The following is a 23,237-nucleotide window of genomic DNA, read 5'->3' as shown; positions in this document are numbered from 1 at the left end:
ATATACTAAGGGCCCTGTTTACTCAGCTGTACTGTAGGCAAGCAAACTTATAGACACCCATTATATTCCTATGGGTGTCTCTGTTTGCACTTGCTAATTTTTAGTGCTTGCTAAAGAGTTTGTGCACCTGCAGCACAGCTTAGTAAACAGGGCCCCAAAATTGACAGACTTTGCACCGGCATACATCTTGTCCAAAAGGGAGATGTGTAAAAGGTAGAATTTGTCAGATTAGCTGATTTGATCTTCTTCAGCAAATACTAATTCTCATAAGGGATAAGGCTATGTCAGTCTAACATTTATGTGGGGCAAAATGTCCAGTTTAGTTTTTATAGTGATATTAATATTAGTAATACAGGATATAATGAACAAAGGTGGAAGTATTATATATGTCACTAATCATGGATAATGTTACTGTAATGAAACAGGTTTTTTATATTCTAATATTTAAAATAAATGTAATATACTACTACTACTACTTATCATTTCTATAGTGCTACAAGGCATATGCAGCGCTGTACACCATACATGAAAAAGACAGTCCCTGCTTCAAAGAGCTCACAATCCCTACAAGCAGATTAAACTTATTTAAAACCACAAACTAAATGAGACATAAAAAGACTTCAAATGTCAACAGTAAGAAGGAAAACTAGTAATTATGGAAAAAATTAATAAAAAAAAAATTAAATATATATATATATCCAAAACTTGAATACATGCACTTGGCAAGGAGGCGTTTTTCTGAGCATAATTTGACAGGACTAGGGCAAGCCAAAAACATGAAGGTGAATGCACATGTAGGTCCCCTGACATTAACATCAGGGTTTACACCTACTCCTGGTGATGTAGTTGAGAGAAAGTTGTTCATTTTGTGTAGCACTTCATTGGAGGAATTGGGGTGGTTGCCCCCTTAATCCCCAGTGTTTGTCTCCATTCCCCTTCTCTCCCCCCCCCTCCCCCACACACACACACACAAGGGATGCTAGCAGAAGATATTGGGCTCTATGACAGCATCAGAAAAAAAGACATATATTATACTAAAATGGCGATAATACATGTGTATTTGCCAGCACATATGTGTTTGTCATGTTGACCCCGTTGATAGTTTTAGACATTGATGCTTGCACAGTGAATAGTTTCACTCATAATCAGCATACACGTGTCTGGACCTGCATGAATTTTAGATCAGGCTCCATGTCAGCAGAACTTGACACATCCCAACCTTGGTGTCTTAATTCTTTTCTAAAATCTGCCTCTGTGTGTCCAGAGCCACATATTCAGTGGCAAGAAAGTATAATGTCATAGATGATAACGTTTTAGATTGTGTTCTATAATCAAAGATTTTGAAGTCATTTTACTTTTACAGGGCTCTTCATGAGAGACTGTGATTTTATCATTTAGGGGCTCTTTTACTAAGGTGCTCTAAGCTCTATTTCTTCTTTATTTCTACAATTTGAAATAAATTTCACAAGCATAAATTTATTTACAGAAACACAGAACATATAAAAATAAGTCATAAATCCTATCATGTGTACTAACATCACAAAAAGAAACCATTACTCTCTTTATCAGACAGCAGAGTGAAAAAATATAGGGGTATCATAAAAGTAAAATTTTAAGTAAAGGCTATTAACACGTTCTTTGCTCTCTCATTTATCCAAATTAAGCAAGAGTCAAGTAGTAGGCACTGATAACCTTCTCATGTACACAAAAGACTTTAGCTGGTCAGGAGCAAGAAAAACATACTTGACTCCTGTATAGCATATTACATATTTACAAGAATAACTCAATAAAAAAAAGAAGCTCCTAATTTTCTACTTGTTGTTTCAATGCTTCCTTCTTTTTTTGTAATGTCTGGAAATATCCAATTTTCTGGCCAAAAAACAATTCCTGAGATTTTCTGAAATACAGCCAAAGAAGGGAATTAGTCTTGCTCAAATACAAATGCCACAAGTAAAGTAAATCATTCTAATACATCCATTGTGGAGTTTTCCAAAAAAGCTGTTAAGTTATTCAAATCCACCTCATTGTTCTATCTGTTCTTCCCTTTGAATTATTCCCTGAGAGATATTGCTTCCATTGTTATTTGAGGAAACTGACAAGAAGTAATCTTATTTATAGGAGGAATATGTTCTGGGGAATACGTCAAAACATCAACCAAGTAGTTCTTCAGTATATCCAAGGCAGCCATACTATGCAAATTAGGGAAATTTAACAGAAGTAAATTCAATTTCTTATTCCAGTTGTTCAATTTTCCTGTGTCTCATCACTTTATCCTTCACCAAAGCGGCAGTCACTTCTTGATGATTTTTTTTACATCTTCCTTAACTTGTAGTAAGTCCTACTTTAACATTTTCCATATTAGTTTTACTCAAGAGTTGATACATCTGCCAAAGTCTTAGACAGTGTTGCCTCTAAGTTGGTCAGCGCCCGCTAGATGCCATCCAGTGTCACAGGGCAAAGATTACATTAGACCACTGAGGTCTCCAGCAGCTCAATAACAAAAGTCAGCTTCTCCCCCCCCCCCCCACACACACACATTCCCATCACCAATAGTGACTTCTGCAGGCAGCGGTACTAGTGCTCCTTCCTTTACTCATACTTGGCCATAGGAATGCATTGCAGACCAGAGGAGAGAATTCCAGACCCAAGCTCTCAGACGCTCCTCCTTCACGCTAAGCAGCAGGCTATCCAACTCTGATTCATTGTGAGAGGTCTCAAGTACGTATCACTCAGTGGTTTGCTGCACAGCTCAAAGAGGATGTGGGCTTAATTGCCCCTTTCCTTTTCATATGCAGCATAACAGTTTAGGCAAAACAGAGAGCAAGCAGTGACCCACGGTCAGGTATGTGCAACCATCTTGACTCCACCCTAGCAAAGCTCTAACCTGGACTTGGTGTACCAAAAAAGGTTTTTCCCGGTTGCGCACACTAATTGTGCACTTTTTAAAAATTATTTTTGGGAGGGGAATGGGCATGAAAGCGCTAAGCAGCTAGCACGTTCACATTGGCGCATACTAACTAACTCCTAAATAGGAGATGGTAAGTGCTCCCACATAAATATTTTTGCCAGTCTCGCATGCTAATGGAAAAATTAGCATGGGACTAGCAGAAAAAGGCCTATTTTAGAGCTGCTGTTTAAAAAAAAAAAAAAAAAAAAGTGCTTAGCACAGAGCTTTCCCACTTGCTAATCCAATTTTATACTACAGCTTAGTAAAAGGACCTCCTCTTGGTGATAAAGGTTCTCTTTCTACAGGCATTCATTAAGATTCCAAATAAATAGTTTGCATTTCACTGCAAAACTTGAAGCAGTATCAATATTTTTTAAATGTATTTATTGAAATCTCAAATTTTAGGGCCCTGTTACTAAGCCACGCTGTAGGCACGAGTAGCATTTTTAGCATGCGATAAAAAAATTAGCACGCACTGCTAGAGACCCCCTTAGGAATATATGGGTGTCTCTAGCATTACCGCACGCTAAAAATGCTAGCGTTCCTTAGCAAACAGGGCCCTTAGTGTTTTTCTAAATCTCTGAGAAGGCCATTTAAATGGGGTTTTTTGTTTGTTTGTTTGTTTTTGTTTGGTTTTTTTAACGTCTCCTTCTTAGGATTAATAATGACTTAAATTTAGTTTCACAACTTTTAAACAATGACTTGCATCTCACATTTATCATATCTCCTACTTAGGATTAGCATGATATAAATGGCAAAGGAACCCTTTTTACTAAAGTGCATTAAGCAGTAAATTCATACATTAGCAAGCATGGTTATCACATGAATACAATAATTGTTACCATAATGGTATGACCACACTAATTCATGCTTTAACTGCATGGGAGTGGTAACTCGGTGGTTTTGGGTGGAGAATGGGGATTGCTCAATGCAGTTACCATGTGGTGCTTATCATACAGTAATTGCAAACTGCCTTATCCATGTGGTGAAGAACATTTCATATGCTGATCATCCCTCAAAAATTACTGCACAACCTTTGCACTTCACATTACTTTTTGCAGAAACTTACTGCACTTTAGTAAGAGAGCCCCTAAGGGGGGTGGGGATTTTTACTAATATGAATTAAGCTCCTAGCAGACCTGTGTTAACCGATGCTGCATTCTAAACCAGCCAGAGGATAAAAATCCTGCACTAGCTGTTTAGCATGGGTAGAGGGTGTGGCCACCACTGGCAGCATGAGGGATGGGCCGTTTGTGCTAGCTTTCACAACTGCACTTGGTGGCGTTATATGAGCCTACATTACTAGCAATCCAATAGTGCAGCCACCACCCCATAGTTAAGAATAGAGGAGTAGCTTAATGGTTAGTGCAAGTGGCCTGAGAACCAGGTTCATCACGGTTCCATTCCGATGAAGCTCACCTTTTAATAAGTCCCCCCACCCCAGACAGCAGCCTTACATAACAGGAATGCCTATTCCCAAGAGGAATCCCCCCAAAGCATCCCCATCCCCCCAACATGATACCACCCCCTTTCCCTCAGGACTCACCTAGAAGTCACCCATGTGGCCTATTAGGCAGGGCAGAGAGGATCCGTTGCTGCTCCCACACAGGTACTGCTTTGGGTTCAAAAGCTTATTGATGCTGCCTAACAGTGGTCTCGCAGTACAACCACTAGGGGTTACTGTGCCATATATGGAGCAATTTCTCTTCTGTAGCTGGCTGATCACTGCCAGTAGTACTGTGAGACTGTTGGTAGGTGTAATTTTATAGGTATCTACATAATGATCTTTGTCCCATCCATGTCATAATGATAAAAAGCGATTTGTACATCACACTTAAAATGTAAATTGTAAGCCACTTTGATCCAAAACCTGATTTTGGAAAACAGTGGGATACAAGAACACATATATAAATAATGGCAGCATTTTGAACCCAGAGCAGCACCAGAATGGGAGTGGAAGGGGTCCACTCCCACTATGGCTCACTAGACTATTAATGTGATCCTACGGTAAGTCTTGAGGGAGGGGTGGGAGGTGCTATTGAGGGGCTAGGTTGCTCTGGGGGGGCATTCCTTTTGATTGGGTTGCTATCTGGGGAAATGGGAGGAATATTTGGGGGGGCTTGTTTGTGTGGGAGATTGGTTTGGGTTGCACTACCACAGCTTCTTGCTGTCCTTTTGGTTTTTGCGGGGGCTTTTTATTTTTGCTCTGGAACCCACACTACATGCACGAACACCCACATTCACTGCCAATACATGTATTGCGGGGCCCATGTGGTAAGTGTCTGCCTTATGCAGTATATGCAGGGCAGAGTCTGAGCATGCCTTCTGTATTTATTGCACAGGCTTTGCTCTTAACTGCACCTTAAACATTTGTAGTTAAGGTGCAGTAAGTGCAAACACATACTGCACTTTAGTAAACAGGCCCCTACATTTTAGATACTTCATGCTGACCTTTATCAGAATATCTTGCAGGTATCACGCTAATGCATGTAAACTATGACCTAACATGAACAGCAAAAGAGCAAACTCAGAAAGAATCTAATTCCAGGCTGCATCCTCCTGATAAGTAGGTTATACTTCTCACCTACCAGCAGATGAAGGTAGAGAAACCGACTTTCACAATGATATCATCTGTATAATAGCTGGTGCTCTGTAGGAAAACACCAGTATTTTCTCTTCCTCCAGCAGATGATGGTTCAGGTTGGTGTCCTGGCCTGTTAACCAGCCATGCAGACTAAGACTGCTTCATTTGGTTGAGTCTAAAGGCCTTGCTCCCAGGTTCCTGGTTCGCAGACTGGACCTGGTTTAGTAAGGAGTATGCCTCCACAACCCTAAGTCATGGATCAAGGTTTGGACATGCAGTTTGGTCACCATAGGGCTGTTGTTGCTGGTGGTGTGGGTCCCTATCCCCCCCCCCCCCCCATGTCTGCCCTCCCATACCCCTTGTGGGTGCTCCTCTGGGCTTCCTGCAGCAACAACAACAAAAAAAGGTTATTCCTGTGCAGGGGAATAAAGCTTATAGCCATTATTTCCACCAAAGGCATCAGGACCAAGGGTCCCAAAGTCATGCCAGGGACAGCATATATATATATATATATATATATATATATATATATATATATATATATATTTGGATTTTGCTCACACCTTTTCTATAGTAGCTCAAGGTGAGTTACATTCAGATATATAAGCTTCCCCTTTTAGCAGTGTTAAGACAAACCGCACACCAGAGAGCCAGGAAGGAGGGAAGGCAAGCTCACAAGTGCTTAGGTCATGGTCGGCCCTTAGGTAAGTCTGCAGACTCGTGTGCACCAGCCATGTGGCTGGGAAGGCCATCACTGCAAACTGCAGATGCTGGCAGCTGATCACAGGTGCTGGCTCTTTCTTTCCTGTGATGAATGAAATGGCCCCGGAAGAGTTGGGGGGGGAGTGCTATTTTGTACTGCCAGATGCTGTCCCTGGCATGGCTTTGGGACCTTTGGTCCCGATGCCTTTTGTGGAAATAACGGCCATTTTGGGAAATCCTTCAGTTTCTCTGCAGCAGGATCTTTTTGAGACCTGATTGAGGGTTAGTGTGCTTGATTAAGAACTGGTTGAAAGATAGGAAGCAGAGAGTAGGATTGCGTGGCCAGTATTCTCAGTGGAGGAGGGTAGTTAGTGGGGTCCCGCAGGGGTCTGTGCTGGGTCCGTTGCTTTTTAATGTATTTATAAATGACCTAGAGATGGGAATAACTAGTGAGGTAATTAAATTCGCCGATGACACAAAATTATTCAGGGTCGTCAAGTCGCAGGAGGAATGTGAACGATTACAGGAGGACCTTGCGAGACTGGGAGATTGGGCGTGCAAGTGGCAGATGAAGTTCAATGTTGACAAGTGCAAAGTGATGCATGTGGGTAAGAGGAACCCGAATTATAGCTACGTCTTGCAAGGTTCCGCGTTAGGAGTTACGGATCAAGAAAGGGATCTGGGTGTCGTCGTCGATGATACGCTGAAACCTTCTGCTCAGTGTGCTGCTGCGGCTAGGAAAGCGAATAGAATGTTGGGTGTTATTAGGAAGGGTATGGAGTCCAGGTGTGCGGATGTTATAATGCCGTTGTATCGCTCCATGGTGCGACCGCACCTGGAGTATTGTGTTCAGTACTGGTCTCCGTATCTCAAAAAAGATATAGTAGAATTGGAAAAGGTACAGCGAAGGGCGACGAAAATGATAGTGGGGATGGGACGACTTTCCTATGAAGAGAGGCTGAGAAGGCTAGGGCTTTTTAGCTTGGAGAAGAGACGGCTGAGGGGAGATATGATAGAAGTGTATAAAATAATGAGTGGAATGGATCGGGTGGATGTGAAGCGACTGTTCACGCTATCCAAAAATACTAGGACTAGAGGGCATGAGTTGAAGCTACAGTGTGGTAAATTTAAAACGAATCGGAGAAAATTTTTCTTCACCCAACGTGTAATTAGACTCTGGAATTCGTTGCCGGAGAACGTGGTACGGGCGGTTAGCTTGACGGAGTTTAAAAAGGGGTTAGATAGATTCCTAAAGGACAAGTCCATAGACCGCTATTAAATGGACTTGGAAAAATTCCGCATTTTTAGGTATAACTTGTCTGGAATGTTTTTACGTTTGGGGAGCGTGCCAGGTGCCCTTGACCTGGATTGGCCACTGTCGGTGACAGGATGCTGGGCTAGATGGACCTTTGGTCTTTCCCAGTATGGCACTACTTATGTACTTATGTACTTATGTACTTATCCTTCACCTTCTCTTGGCCTGGGCCCTGGGGAGTTTCTCCAACCCCAGAATAACTCCAACATGTGGTCCTGCTGCTTAGGCAGGCACAGGCAGCTGAGTCTGATCCACAGCCACAACGGGGGCCCCTCTGGCCCCAGGAGGCTTTTCTAGGGGCTAAACATCGTAGAACTGAAGGGTTTTTGTTGGTTGTTCCTTGCCTGCTATTGGTGGTCATGAAGGAGACTCAGATTCATAGGTAAGCCCCCACTGCGGGATGTGGAGGATGAATGCTCCCCAGTCATGCAACGTTTTTGATGGGAAAAGCTTTCCTACCTTATTGATTCAGTGTCTGAGGCCCTGGTGCTCATGGCTGAGCACTTTCCACTGCATAAGGTGCTCTCCCACATGATGCTAGCAAAGTATAACACTCTAATGGGATCCTCCAGGGTCCCAAAGTATTGAGGTATTGGATAGATTGTATCCTTTCTCTCCAGAAGAGGTAGGTTAGTATTGAAAGTACTCCAAGGTGGACGCCCTGGTAATGGCAGTCACCAAAAAGACCACCATCCCAATGTAAAGGGGACTCTGCTCTCAAGGAAATGCACGAGAAGAAGGTGTAACAGCAGTTGAAGCTGGGATTTTCCCAGGAGCAGCTGGAGTACAGGCCCCCATGTGTGGGCAGGTATGTGGCGAGAGCCATGTTTGGCTACAGCAGCTGCCAGAGTCCCCAGAGATGACCCATTTGGAGCCTATGATGGCCTTTCTGGTTGATCTTCTCTGATTTGGTACACATCACCTTGTGGAGGTGGCTCTGATTGCATCATTGGGCTGTGGATACAACGTTCAAGAAGCTTCAGTCAACTGCCTTTCAGGGGCCAGTTACTCCTTTGAGAAGATTTGGAGAAGCTGATCAAGGATGTGGAAGAGGCTTTCTCTCTCCAGCTCCTGGAATTTTCACCAGAAAGAGACAGTGTACCCCCTTGGCCAAGTCTCGCTCTTGGGGTAATAGTTGCTTTCTCTTGGATAAGCATCAGTCTGGTTCCCAGGGCCTAGCTGACCTTTCAAACGGGCTCTTTCATGGCCTCAAAAGATCAGGAGACCCGAGGCTTTCTGGCTCGGATGGAGGTTTTATGAATTCCCAATGAGGGTGCACTGGACTACTCAACAGCTTGGATTGGGGAGAGATTGGCTACTTTAACCATGAGTGGGCTTGTATTACTTCTGATAGTGGGTTCTTGAGGTGGTCAAATGGGGGTATGCCCTAGAGATTGTTCATCCAGTGCCTGACACCTTCATGGTTTTGCCCTATGGTTTAACAATAAACCAGCAGGCCATCACTCCTACTCTTCAGCACCTTCTGGATCTGGGTGAAAACAGTAGCACCCACAGATCAGTATCAGGGTTGTTGTGTGGGGGGGGCTCCTTTCAGGTCATTATCATCCTCAAAAGGGTAAACACCTGCCTCAAGATTCAGCAGTTTCAGATGGAGATGCTTTGCTCAGTGATTGCCTCCATCCATCCTGGTGAGTTTTTGACTTCCCTGGATCTTTTGGAGGCTTATCTCCATATTCCAATCGGGGGAACACAAGCGCTATTTGTGTTTTTATGTCCTGGGTCACCATTTTCAGTTTTAGGCTCAGGCTCTTCTGTTTAGTCTTGTAATTGCCTCTCGTACTTTCTCCAAGGTGATGGTGGTGGTTGCATCTCACTTGCACTGTCAGGACATTTGAGTCCATTGCTACCTGAATGATTGGTTAGTCTAAGCCAAATCAGCAGCAGACTCCACAGCAGATTCACCTCTCACGTTATCCTGCTCCTGAATCAGTTGAGCTGAGTGGTGAATCTGGCAAAGAGTCACCTATTTATCACTCAGAGATTGGAATACATGGGGATCTGTTTTGGTATTGCGAAGGGTGTGGTTTTTCTCACAGACTAGTGTATGAACATGTTGCAGGCTCAAAATATGGCCTGTGCAGTTTGAAAGTTACAGACCATGAGACTATCTCCTAGCTTTTTGGCTCCACGGAGGTAACCATGGAAGTAGTACCCTGGACTTCAGCCCATTTGTGTTCTCTGTGTGGCCCTCTTGTCTCTCTGAGCTTCAATCTCACAGGATTTTGACTTCATCTACTGCTCCCTCTCAAGTCTTGATGCATTCTGGACTGGTAGGACTATACTAGACACCACAAGCCCAGTTGGGTGATAGTAACCACTGATGCAGGTCTCCAACTGGGGGGCTTACCGCTTGGGCAAAGTGGCACAGGGGTGTTTATTCCTGCTGGAGACCTCTTAGTCATTCAACTACCTGGAGACCTGGACAATTTGATTGGGTGTTTCTCCCGCTGTTACAGGGGAGAGCAGTCCAAGTAATGGCAGACAATGTGACAACAATGGACCTATATCAAAAAGCAAGGAGGCACTAGAAGTCAGATGGTGACTCTGGAAGCAACAGCCCTTTATCACTGGGCAGAGGAGAACCTTCTGGCGTCGGCAGGCCACATAGTTGGCAGGCAGATTTTGTCAGCAGGTCGCTGCTGGATCCAGGGGAGTGGGAACGGGGGCAGGCAGCCTTTCTGATTCTCTTGGACCAGTACGAGCAGCCAGTTTCCAATCTCATGGCCTCGGGCAGGAATGCCAAGGCAGAGCACTTTCAACCACAGGAAACAGATGGCCCTAGTGGTCATAGACTCTCTGGTCCTAGGGAGGAACCCCTTTATGTCTGTGTGCTGTGGTCGCTGATTGGTTGAGTACTTCACAGAATAGCACATCATTTGTTTCTGGTAATCTGATAGCTCCGGAGTGGCCCCAAGACCATGGTATGTGGATCAAGCATGTTCCTGGAAGATTGGAGAGTGAACCATGTAATGTCAATTTTTTAAAAGGGTTCCAGAAGCAACCTGGGAAATTATAGACCAGACCAGTGAGCCTGATGTTGGTGATGGGATATTATAAAGGACAAAATTACTGAGCATATACATAACCTGTTCCGAGGCAGAGGGAGCAGGGAACCAGCGGAGCCGACACCCCCCACCCAGTGGCGTGCACCCGGGGCGGACCGCCCCTCCCCCCACCCCCCCTTCGCCACTAGATACTTGTGATCTGGATTGGCAAGTGTTGGAAACTAGATAATGAGCTTCATGGACCTTAGGTCTGTCCCAGTATAGTGACGCTTATGTTCTTATTTTGCAGACTAGGTGTTTAGTGAAACTGTAGTGAGATTATGTTCTTATGATCTGGTTTGCTTGCTGGTGGAGGCTCCACTTCCCCTCCTCAGGAGTCAAGGCTTGTTCTGACGTGTCCGGTGGAGATGGCGGATCTGGATCCCTTCTGGCTTATAGTTTTGTTCTGGGGGTTTCCCTAGCTGCTTACGGAGACATCACTTGTTTTTTGAAGGGGGTCACTTGCTTGTGACCTGCCACTTGGCCATATCTAGTTCGGGATTTGAATCTGGAGCTTCTTTTGAACTTCTGAGATCTGCTTTAATTGAGGATCTCACTTTGAAGACTATCTTTTTGGTGGCAACTGGTTCAGCTAGGAGAGCATGGTAATTGCAGTCCCTGTCCTGTTGGGACCTGTATATCTCCATCACGGAGGACTCTGTCTATCCACACTGGCACTTTACTTTTCACTAAGATGAAATCCCTTTCATGAGAACCAGGAGATCTTTTCCTCCTTTTGTAGACCTGGGTGTAGAATCGAGGGCAAGGAGAGACTGCAAGAGAAACGGCCACCATTTTGCTCCAGTACATGAAGGAGGCGAACACCTTTGGCTCTCTGATTCTCTTCTCTTCTATGGTCCGCATAAGAGTCCTGCAGCTTCGAGGTGTCCATTATGCACTAGATTAATGCTGCCTATATTTACAGAAACAAATATGTGCCTTCTGGGCTCAGGACAAACTGGACTCAAGTGCAAGCAACCTCTTGAGTGGAGGCCTAAGCAGTCTCCCCAGAAAATATCTGTAAGGTGGTAACTTTGTGAAACATTACAGATTGAATGTGCCTGACAGAGTCCACTCAGACTTTGGTACAACTATCATTCAGGGGACCTTGTTTTCCCCCACACAGAGAGTTCTGCTTGGGTACATCCCAGTAATCAGGATGATACAGCCTGGAAGATAAGGAAGGTGAATTTTAGTCTTACATGCTAGTTTCCTTTCCTTTCCTTAGTCCAGCTGCATCATTCTGAGCCCCCCCCCCCCCCCTTTCAGAAGACTTCAGTTGGTGGGACTCATGGAGATCTCTGTTTCTTTGTAGAGGTGTTTAAAAGATAATGTGAAGAGTTTAAAGTTTCTGGTTATGAATTAATTTATACCTGCAGAAGTTGATGGGGCATGGAATTTTCCACAGAACACCAGCTATTATACCAGTGATGCCACTGGGAAAAGTCAATTTTTCTACCTCCATCTAAAGCGGGGAATACAGACCACTGGTCAAGATGTTGTAGCCGGACTAAAGGAAAGGAAATTAATAGGTATGGCTAAATTTTTCACCTTTTCTGATAAGAATCTTTTATTCAAAAATATAAAATACTTTAAATAATGTAGCTCCAATATATAGGGGCGATAGGTCACTGGCTTATTAGTTAGTCCTTATTCCTAAGACACAAGTTTCTGGTATGCTTAGCAATATTTCTATTATTGCATCTTTAAAGCCATTGCTACATAATTTGTTGGGATGTAATCTTAAGAGTTTATTACATAAAAGGTGTTTTCATGTGCACAGAATGGGGAAAAGGGGGGGAAATCCTTTTTGAATAAGACCTTCCTTAGCATCTTCACAATATCAGTCCAGAACCTGTAGGTTATGTCCATCATCCAGTGAATGGAAGCAGAGAAATAAAGTAGTTCTGTGTGATTCATACTAAGAGCATTGTGCAGCCTTAGAATTCTCAGAATTCCAGCAGATGTTGATAAGACTACTCATGCAGCTCCTCGACTTGTTAATTAAAGCACTCCTGAGCCTGTTGGAGAACTGAGCTTCATTTGAGCCAACTACCTTTTGAGGTTTGAACATTACTTAAATATATATACAGTGGTGGAAATAAGTATTTGATCCCTTGCTGATTTTGTAAGTTTGCCCACTGACAAAGACATGAGCAGCCCATAATTGAAGGGTAGGTTATTGGTAACAGTGAGAGATAGCACATCACAAATTAAATCCGGAAAATCACATTGTGGAAAGTATATGAATTTATTTGCATTCTGCAGAGGGAAATAAGTATTTAATCCCTCTGGCAAACAAGACCTAATACTTGGTGGCAAAACCCTTGTTGGCAAGCACAGCGGTCAGACGTCTTCTGTAGTTGATGATGAGGTTTGCACACATGTCAGGAGGAATTTTGGTCCACTCCTCTTTGCAGATCATCTCTAAATCATTAAGAGTTCTGGGCTGTCGCTTGGCAACTCGCAGCTTCAGCTCCCTCCATAAGTTTTCAATGGGATTAAGGTCTGGTGACTGGCTAGGCCACTCCATGACCCTAATGTGCTTCTTCCTGAGCCACTCCTTTGTTGCCTTGGCTGTATGTTTTGGGTCATTGTCGTGCTGGAAGACCCAGCCACGACCCATTTTTAAGGCCCTGGCGGAGGGAAGGAGGTTGTCACTCAGAATTGTACGGTACATGGCCCCATCCATTCTCCCATTGATGCGGTGAAGTAGTCCTGTGCCCTTAGCAGAGAAACACCCCCAAAACATAACATTTCCACCTCCATGCTTGACAGTGGGGACGGTGTTCTTTGGGTCATAGGCAGCATTTCTCTTCCTCCAAACACGGCGAGTTGAGTTCATGCCAAAGAGCTCAATTTTTGTCTCATCTGACCACAGCACCTTCTCCCAATCACTCTCGGCATCATCCAGGTGTTCACTGGCAAACTTCAGACGGGCCGTCACATGTGCCTTCCGGAGCAGGGGGACCTTGCGGGCACTGCAGGATTGCAATCCGTTATGTCGTAATGTGTTACCAATGGTTTTCGTGGTGACAGTGGTCCCAGCTGCCTTGAGATCATTGACAAGTTCCCCCCTTGTAGTTGTAGGCTGATTTCTAACCTTCCTCATGATCAAGGATACCCCACGAGGTGAGATTTTGCGTGGAGCCCCAGATCTTTGTCGATTGACAGTCATTTTGTACTTCTTCCATTTTCTTACTATGGCACCAACAGTTGTCTCCTTCTCGCCCAGCGTCTTACTGATGGTTTTGTAGCCCATTCCAGCCTTGTGCAGGTGTATGATCTTGTCCCTGACATCCTTAGACAGCTCCTTGCTCTTGGCCATTTTGTAGAGGTTAGAGTCTGACTGATTCACTGAGTCTGTGGACAGGTGTCTTTCATACAGGTGACCATTGCCGACAGCTGTCTGTCATGCAGGTAACGAGTTGATTTGGAGCATCTACCTGGTCTGTAGGGGCCAGATCTCTTACTGGTTGGTGGGGGATCAAATACTTATTTCCCTCTGCAGAATGCAAATAAATTCATATACTTTCCACAATGTGATTTTCCGGATTTAATTTGTGATGTGCTATCTCTCACTGTTACCAATAACCTACCCTTCAATTATGGGCTGCTCATGTCTTTGTCAGTGGGCAAACTTACAAAATCAGCAAGGGATCAAATACTTATTTCCACCACTGTATATAGTTTGGAGGTGGGATATCTCTTCCACCCCCTCTTCCCCTCTGTCCTCTCCTCATCATATTTCTGTTACTCAGCAGAGAACAACTTGAAACGCTGACAATGCTATTTGTAAATTGTACTGCTTAAACTGCAGTGATAAATATGTGTTTACTCACTCTGTGGTTGAGAGGTGGGAATTTTTGGCTTGGCTGTTTTTGAAGGAGCTTAGATCTTCAGATAAGTCCTGTCACTGAGGGGGGTTTGACTTCGGATCTGTCTAGGTCACAACGCTTGGCTCCACTGGGGCTGAGCCCAAGCACCTGATGTAAACTTCAGGGTGTAATGCTTGAGGGTCTACTTCTGCACTCTGTTCTTTCTGCATGTTGCTTTGCCTTATGCTGGATTAAGCATGGAGAAGAGTTCAGTACAGGGCTTTCTCCTTGTGTATTGCAAAGATTAAGGCTTTTGGTCACTTGTTGGATGGTCCTGAGGTGCATGCAAAAGTACAGAAAAAGATTTTTTTTTTGTGGGTTTTTATTTTATTTTTTGGGTTTTTTTTGTACTGAAGTCTGAGCACAGGGCCAGCTGTTGCCAAGGGAACTTGTTTGTTTCCTGGCCGGTTGCCACTTTCAATGGTAAATGCACTATCAATGACTGAAATTCACTTTTAGCCTTGTGATGAGCAGTATTTTAAGGCAGTGTGAAGATTCTGGTGGAGCAAGTGCAGCACTGGTCCTGTTGCATCCAGTGCCATAGTAGTTTTGGGCAACGCATTGTTTGCCTCTTTGGACCTCTGAACAGCTCAAATTTGGGACACAGCCCTTTGGGAATGTAGGGTGTGATGCCTCAAGCATGTTTTGCCCAGATGAGGTGAAATAATGTGCCGAATATAAGAAACATTTTTAAAAATTATTATTTAAACAATTCTTTACAAGTCAAACACTTGAACACGAAAAACGGAAAAGTAAAGACTGTAAGTCAGCATAGTTCACAAAATAATATTATTCCTCTTTAGACCACTGTTAGAGGGCGTGTCAAAGAATAACGCAGGAGATGAGCTTAAAGAAGAAAAGAACAAAAGAAAAAGTAGAAAAGCTTAACACGCATAACCCTGTCCAGTACCATATCATAATTTCAACTTATTGGATATTACCTGTGGTCACCCTTTTTAAATCTATAAAGGCACGAAATTGCTCTGGAAGAAAAAATACGTATTTTAACCCTGTATATTTAACTACACATTTACATAGATAGTTAAGATAAAAAAGTTGCCCCCATTGCCAAAATTTCCATTCTCAGGGCCAAAAAAGCCTTCCTCCTTTCTTGAGTTTGTTTTGTTACATCGGGGAATGTCCAAATTTTCTTACCATAAAACAGAGCTTGTTGTTTTCGAAGGGATAAGCGCTTCACCGCCTCTAGGTCTTGCTCGAATACAAATGAAGCCAATAAAGTCACTCTTTCAGAATCTTCAGATAAAGATGCTTCTAATAAGTCAGATATAGTCAATAAATCTTTCTTATTTTCTTGAGTTAATTTCCATAGACTGCTCCAAAACCTTTTTATTTGGTATATAATATATCCGATTTATCAGGGGAATGGTTTCCAGGGTATAATTCAATATTTCAAGCAAATATTTCTTAAAAGCTTCCAAAGGGGTAACACCCAAAGATTTTGGAAAGTTCAAGAAACAAAGATTTAGTCTATGGTTATAATTCTCAATTTGCTCAATTTTTCGATGCAATATTTTATCTTTTATCATTGTAGCTGAAAAATCTTGTAACTTTTTAACATCTTCTTTACTAGTGACCATTTGAATATTAAATTCTGTCTTAATACCCTCTAAAGAGTTAGATAAGGCATCAACAGTACTCACTAAAGCAGAAACTTCTGTCGTAGATTTGGCCACAGTAATATCCAATTGTTGGAGAGCTTCCCATATGCTCTCCAAAGTTACCGTCTCTGGCTTTTGTGTTAGAGCAACACGCTCAGTTGAGACACAAACAGGCCTCAAACCTCCATCGGGACCCGCCTTCTCAGTACCTCAATCCAGAGGCCTACCCTCTATGCTTTCCAATTCGGGGGACCTCCGCTGGGATAAGCGTCCTTCGGGGAGAGGCGGTGGGTTGAGAACCGGGGGTGGGGGAGAGTAACATCCAGCCCCAAGTCTCCAGGATCTCCTCCTCCTGGTACAACAACAGGGCTCCTCCCGGTGTTTTGAACGGGGGTTCTTGTGGCAAACTTCTCAATTGCTTGCTGCTGTGGAGAGGAGGTTCTGGCCATCAAGGAACCAGCCTTGACCACCGTCCCTTTATGTTTCATATGAGGCATCAGAATTGAGGAAAAGCCGTAATACAGAGCAACCAGTGAGAGAGCTCAGCCACAATCAACAGCGTGCTGCCATCTTGGCACTTCCTATAAGAAACACTTTTGGAGATGGGAGAGCTCCTTGAACTGGGAGGCTTATTTTCTCCTGAAGTCTCTTTATTACCTCTTAAGGTGTGGTTATTACATTGTTTTTAAAAGAGCAGGAGGTTTCTGAGACTACTGGGCCTTCCAGACTTCAAGGGGTAGCTTCCTGGGTATACGCTGCATTGCTTCAGTAGGTTGACTGAGATTTCCAGTCAGTGTGCTTGTGTAAAATGCTTTGTTTCTGGAGGTACTTTGTGCATAAGACAAGGAAGCCTTCACATGGGTGGGTGACCCAATGCTTAGAGCAGCAACTTGAGAACCAGGAAAGACGTATTCAAATCCCATTTTCTAATCCTTGTGATCTTAGGAACATTACTTAACCTTGTAAAGTTTAAGCTTCTCTGTGCCTGATTTTAGATAGGTGAGACATTCCTGAAGTCTTGGAGGTCTATGGGAGGTGGCAGCCTGAGGTTTTTCATCTCCTACAAGTTCTAAGCTGTGTAGTCAACCTCTTTTGGTGTGGACTATTTCTCTTTCAAGTCCTGGACCAGGTGTCTTCTATACCAATTCAGTAGAAGATCTTTAGTTTCAGAAGCAGTGGTGGTTCAAATTTCTTTTGCATCCAGTTGCCTCTCTGTCAAAAGTAGCCTCAGTCATGGGGCTAGATGCAAGTACTATAATCTGGGTCACTCTATGAAATGTATATTTTTGTATTCTCGTCCTCACTTCTGACCATTACATAGCTCTGTTCTTCATTGAGCCCTACACTTTGAGCTCTGGGTTTTCTGTTACCTGGACATTTTGACAACTCTACACTGTGGTTACTTGTTCCAGTTCAGCAATCTGGTCACAGTTATCAGCCATGATATTCCCTGATCAATTTGGCTTCAGATGACACTGTTTGTTTGAGATGCTCTTTCAAGCACGTGGTGCACAACACACTTACACACCTCTGTCTTCATTTCTGGCATTTTGCATCTTAACTGGCAGAAATTTATGGCAGCTCATCTACTAGTACAGGATGTCTGCTTTTTTTCTCCAAGAATGATCAGGGGAAGTTTTTTGGGGGAAGGTGGCTGTAATCTTTTGCATCTGGATAAGGGGGTCTGAGAATACTTGTGACTCCCAGGATAGCTACCTCCTACTTGTCTGGCTGGGGTAGAATTTTCTATCAATGTCAGTGGTGCATCTTGCTAATATTCAGAATGTTCCTTAAGATTTTTTTTTCAGTGACTTCTTTCCAAAACTGCAGCTATGAGACTTCTAGCAAGAGACCTTTGCATTTTTATCATTTTTAGGAATGTCCATTGGAGATCTCTTGGCAACAAACTTCACAACGAAGCTGTATTTTTTGCTCTTCAGAAGAGGAGTAAGCTTTGTGTAGAGGTGTTTCTATGACACTGGCCTAATAAAACATTATGCTATGTTTAATAGTCCTGTTGCTAGGTCGTGTGCTACAGGAGAACCCATTTTTTTTCTACAGTCTGTTACTTTTTGGTATGGCTCTTTCTTCTTGGAAACCTTGCTTTGGTTTATTTTTTGTAAGACTTGAGCAACGTCCTTGTTTAATTTTATCAGAAGAGGTTTTCCTTCAGAGTCCAGGGGTCCTAGGGAATCCATTTTCTTTTTTGCTTTGCTTCTAGGTTCTGTAACAGTTGTGCTTGTCATGCCATAGTTTGGGGGGGGGGGGGGGGGGCAAATAGTGAATTACCTGACAATATGAAACTAATAATCTCAAGAGCAGATAAAGGTGAAGCAGTGGTGATTCGGTGTACTGATCAATATACCATGGTGATTCGCTGTACTGATCAATATACCATGGAGGCTGAATGGCAGCTATCAGATTCTGTGGCTTATTATCACCTATCTCACAGTTCACTGTGTGAATTGAAAGATGAGATATGAGAACTAGTCATGGATTCTCTGAAGTCTATTCTGACAAATGAAAATACATTTTTATGTCCACAAAATCCTTGTATTCCACAGATATATATTTTATACCGAGCGTTCATAAAATTATAAGATCTCCACTGGGTTAACCTGTTTTTTCCATTAGAAATTCAGTGTTGGAATCTTTAGCCCATTGTGTTGATTGTTTTGTGAAGTGATGTCAGTGAAATCTTTTTTCACAGGATTCTACACATTTACTGAAAATAATTCAAGATATTAAATACCATCTTCTTTATCAAAAGGACCCTTCTTAAAAAGCATGACATCAGAACTGCACCAGAATTAGTTAGCATTGAACTATTCTTATTTTGGTTACTTTAGCACATTGTCATTATTGAACGTTTTTCACTACCCTTGATTTCAAAACCTGAAATGTATTGATTACCGATTTTCTTCTAATTTACTGTTTATTCTATATACTCTAACTGGAACATTACTCTGTATTTCTTATTCCGGAAATGGCGATCGCCATTACGATATTTGTAAGCCACATTGAGCCTGCAAAGAGGTGGAAAAATGTGGGATATAAATGCAGAAAATAAATAAATTGATGTGTTATTATATACTCAGATTCCACAGAATGCCGTACTGGAAACTGAGAGACTTACTCTGAATGGCAGCATTGCACCATATACCTGCAAGTTTTCTGATGGAGTTAACCCAATTGGTGATTAAATGCAATTATTTTTGGTTTCAGGGTCCTTATTTTATTTAAGCATAGTCGAGGGTTGGCGATGGGAACTTCATTGGCTCCACTGGTAGCCACATCATATGTGGCTCAATTTGAAGAAGATCATGTTTATTATTTGCCATTGTCAGTTAATTGTTTTATGGAAGAGATTTTTGGATTTCAAATTTTTGCTGTACAGTGACACTGGAGAGCATTTGCTTTTGTGAATTGGTTTAAGTTCCTTGATTTCTAGTTTACTGTGCACTCCCATCCAAATTATGTAGACGTTTTAGAATCTGTCTATATAAAATTATGAGATAGTTGGGAAAAATACTTTATCAAAAAGTGGTAAGAAATGCTTATTTAGATTTTCAGCTGAAAGCTAGTCTACCTATTAGTCAATGTTTACACATATACAGATTGTGTTCTACAACAAAATATGTGAAAGAAGCAGAGAAACTTAAACATGGTTTTTTGGTAAAAGGTTATCCTACTTCAATAGATAAAACATATTTTGGGGACAAAGTTTTCCCATCAGGTTTTATTGTTGCAATATAAATCTAAGGAGCCAAGAAGATGTTTTAGTAACTGTTTTCCCATTCTTGATGGCAAGTTTCTTGATAGTTTCAGTTATTATGAAAAACACTGGCAAGTGTTAAGGCTGTACGAGTGTTTTAATGAGCCACCATCTTTGCCTTTCAATGTGCCAATACTATTGGGGAGATATTAAGTTATAAACGGTTGAACTGTGTTCAGGAATTCTGTTACAGATGGTAATTGCAAAAGTGGTAGATGCCAATGGTGCTCCTCTACATTGGAAGCTCCAAATTGGACAGACCCTCAGACAAAACGTTAGATCAAACTAGAGTCTACTACTACTTGTGATTTGGCTAATGTTATACATGTTATAATCTGTCCCTGTAAATTAATTTCCTTGTAAATTAATTTATGTTGGACAAACAGCAAGACATATTAAGTTATAACTAACTGAATATAAGTCCAGAATAATAGTTTACATTCAGCTCCTCTGATACAACAATGGGTTGAGAGAAACCACTCTGTGGAAAATCCTCGTTGTAGAATTTAAACATTATACAGATTGGATGGGAGGATGGAAATTTTGACAATTTCTTGAATTATAAAGAGCAACATTGGATTTATATCCTAAATTCAGTAATACTATATGGGTTAAATCTTTCCTGGAGGAAAAGTTCATAGACTGCAATTGAAATACATGGGGGAAGCCACAGCTTGCCCTGGGATCGGTAGCATTGGAATCTTGCTAGTTGGGATTCTGCCAGGTATTTGTGATTTGATTTGGCCACTGTTGGAAACAAGGTACTGAGCTAAGTGGACCATTGGTCTGATCCAGCATGGTTATTTTTATGTTCTTATGGATTAAATCTGGAAATTGAATGGCATGTCTAATTGTAATCTAAAGATCTGATTGGTGTTGAGCAGTTGTGTGCCTGTGACAAGGTTTCATTTTTAGACATGGCTGCTGTTTTGGTTGACCACGTTAAAAGCTTTGTAAGGTATGTAATGAAAGATGCCCCCCCTTTTTTTTTTGTCTGCTATTGAAAGTTTCAAGTCTAAATTTTTGTAATCTTTTCAGGCAACAACTTCTGTGAAGCAGATTGTGTGAAATATGTTCATGTCAGCAGCTGGTCCCCTGTGGGCATTTATTATAAATATTGTCTGGTGTATAAGTAGTAGAAGACTTTATTTTGAAACATTTTTTTAATAGCACAAATGGAAATAATGAAAATATTGGACCGATGATGAAGGAAGCTATGCCACGAGCTGCTGAAATGGTTAAGCAGCTCTTACACTGCTGCTAATCTTGCAATGATTTAATTTTTTCTTTTCTGATGTATACTGTATGTTAGCAGACATAATTGAAATTGCTTCAAGATTTTGTGTGTGTGTGTGTTGGGATTATTTTGAGATGAATACATCATTCCCCTGCAATTAAATCTTTTTGAATTAGTTCAAGTGATTTATCAATAGTTTTAGGGGGAGCATGTACCTTCCATGCCTTTCCTGTCTGGAAGGCGTTTTTCCTCTTGCATTTTTAAGTTGGGTGTTTCTTAAGACTGAGGTGCAGAAAAGTCCAGTGTTTTCCCTATCCTGAGTTGTACTTCACATCCTTTTCTTAGACAACATCTATTCCAAGAGCTTCTATGATGTCCTCCTGCTTTGTTCATCTAGAACACTACTCCTTAGCGCTTAGTCCATTTGTGCTTTTTCTCTGTCTGGAGGAGTATCCATCCTTTTGTATGTTTCTCCTGTTCGGATAAAACTTTGAATTTGCTACTCGGAGGTTAAAATCACACTCTTGGAGTTTAAGGAGATAAAAGTTGTCACCTTCCGAGGTTCTGTATGGCGTCCTGTTCTCTAGCCAAGAGATTTTGAGTCACAAGTTTTCCATATAGAAATCTTATTTTTCAGGTTCTCAGGCGTAGGAGTTTCCTTAAAACAGCTCTCTCCTTTTTGCAATATCTTTATTCCCTGGGGATCAGTTATTTGAGCTTCTGTTTTCCGTGATTCAAGAAATTGAAATAACCTCCTTATACTGGTTTTTTTTTAATCTCATGGTTGAGGATTTTGTTCTTGGTGTATATATGTGTGTGTGTGTATATGTGTATAATATTATAAGATATGCATATATAAAATTTAAAAGAATCCGACCTTCAAAGGTTTGACAACTCTTCTACCAAAGATATTTGTTTCTCAGAGGATAGATTCCAATTTCATCTGCAGTCTGAGCACAGGGTCGTTCTTTTTTACTTAAGCAAGTTATTTTAGACTCCATGTTGCATCACAGCTGTTTCCTGCCCCTGTGAGTTATAATTCATTTGGCCATGGATTTTGAGGTCCCACCCTTAATGGGAACTGCCTTGCTACCTTCTATCAGTTATGAATTGGTCTATTGAGGACACTAAGGATGGAGAAAATAGTTCTTACCTGCTAATTTTCTTTCCTTTATTCCCAACAGTCCAGAGGCCCTCCCTGGTATGTTATTTTTTAAACTGCTTTACTTTAAAGTAATCTTACTCTTTCGTTCCAGTCATAATTAGGTTAATTCTGTCCATAATCATCATGCATTTTTTTCGACTAGTTTAACTTCTTCAATCTTGTTACCAACAATATAGTAACTTTTAATATGAAGTTTCAAACAAAAGAAGGGCTACCTTCGAAAGCTAATCAAAATATGTATTTAGTCCAATAAAAAAGGTATCATCTTATTTTCTTTGATTTATTTCTATTTATTACCAAGCCAAAAAAAAAAATCGCAAGGCTGCATGAGTGTTTTTAATGAGCTACCATCTTTGCTTTTCAGTGTGCCAATACTATTGGGGAGATATTAAGTTATAAATGGTTGGATTATGTTCAGGAATTCTCTGTTATAGATAGTCGTTGAAAATGTGGTAGATACCAATGGTGCTGCTCTAGATTGGACAGACCCTCAGACAAAACGTTAGATTAAACTGTGGTCTAATACAAGTGATGTCCTTGTAAATTAATTTGTTGGACAAACAAGAAGACCTATTAAGATACAATTAACTAAGTATATAAGTACATAAGTAATGCCATACTGGGAAAAGACCAAGGGTCCATCGAGCCCAGCATCTTGTCCACGACAGCGGCTAATCCAGGCCAAGGGCACCTGGCAAGCTTCCCAAACGTACAAACATTCTATACATGTTATTCCTGGGATTTTGGATTTTTCCAAGTCCGTTTAGTAGCGGTTTATGGACTTGTCCTTTAGGAAACCGTCCAACCCCTTTTTAAACTCTGCTAAGCTAACCGCCTTCACCACATTTTCCGGCAATGAATTCCAGAGTTTAATTACATGTTGGGTGAAGAAAAATTTTCTCCGATTTGTTTTAAATTTACTACACTGTAGTTTCATCGCATGCCCCCTA

General features: G+C 41.8%; 1 protein-coding gene across 2 annotated transcripts in view; it reads left to right on the top strand.

The window, feature by feature from the left end:
- LCORL (ligand dependent nuclear receptor corepressor like) overlaps nucleotides 1-23,237 on the top strand; it is a 286,137-nt gene that overhangs the window by 219,646 nt on the left and 43,254 nt on the right. The window lies entirely within an intron of this gene.

Source organism: Microcaecilia unicolor, chromosome 2 (assembly GCF_901765095.1).
Source record: "Microcaecilia unicolor chromosome 2, aMicUni1.1, whole genome shotgun sequence".
NCBI lineage: Eukaryota > Metazoa > Chordata > Amphibia > Gymnophiona > Siphonopidae > Microcaecilia > Microcaecilia unicolor.
Note: the sequence above shows the minus strand (reverse complement) of the source record. Positions and strands in the feature narration are given on the sequence as shown.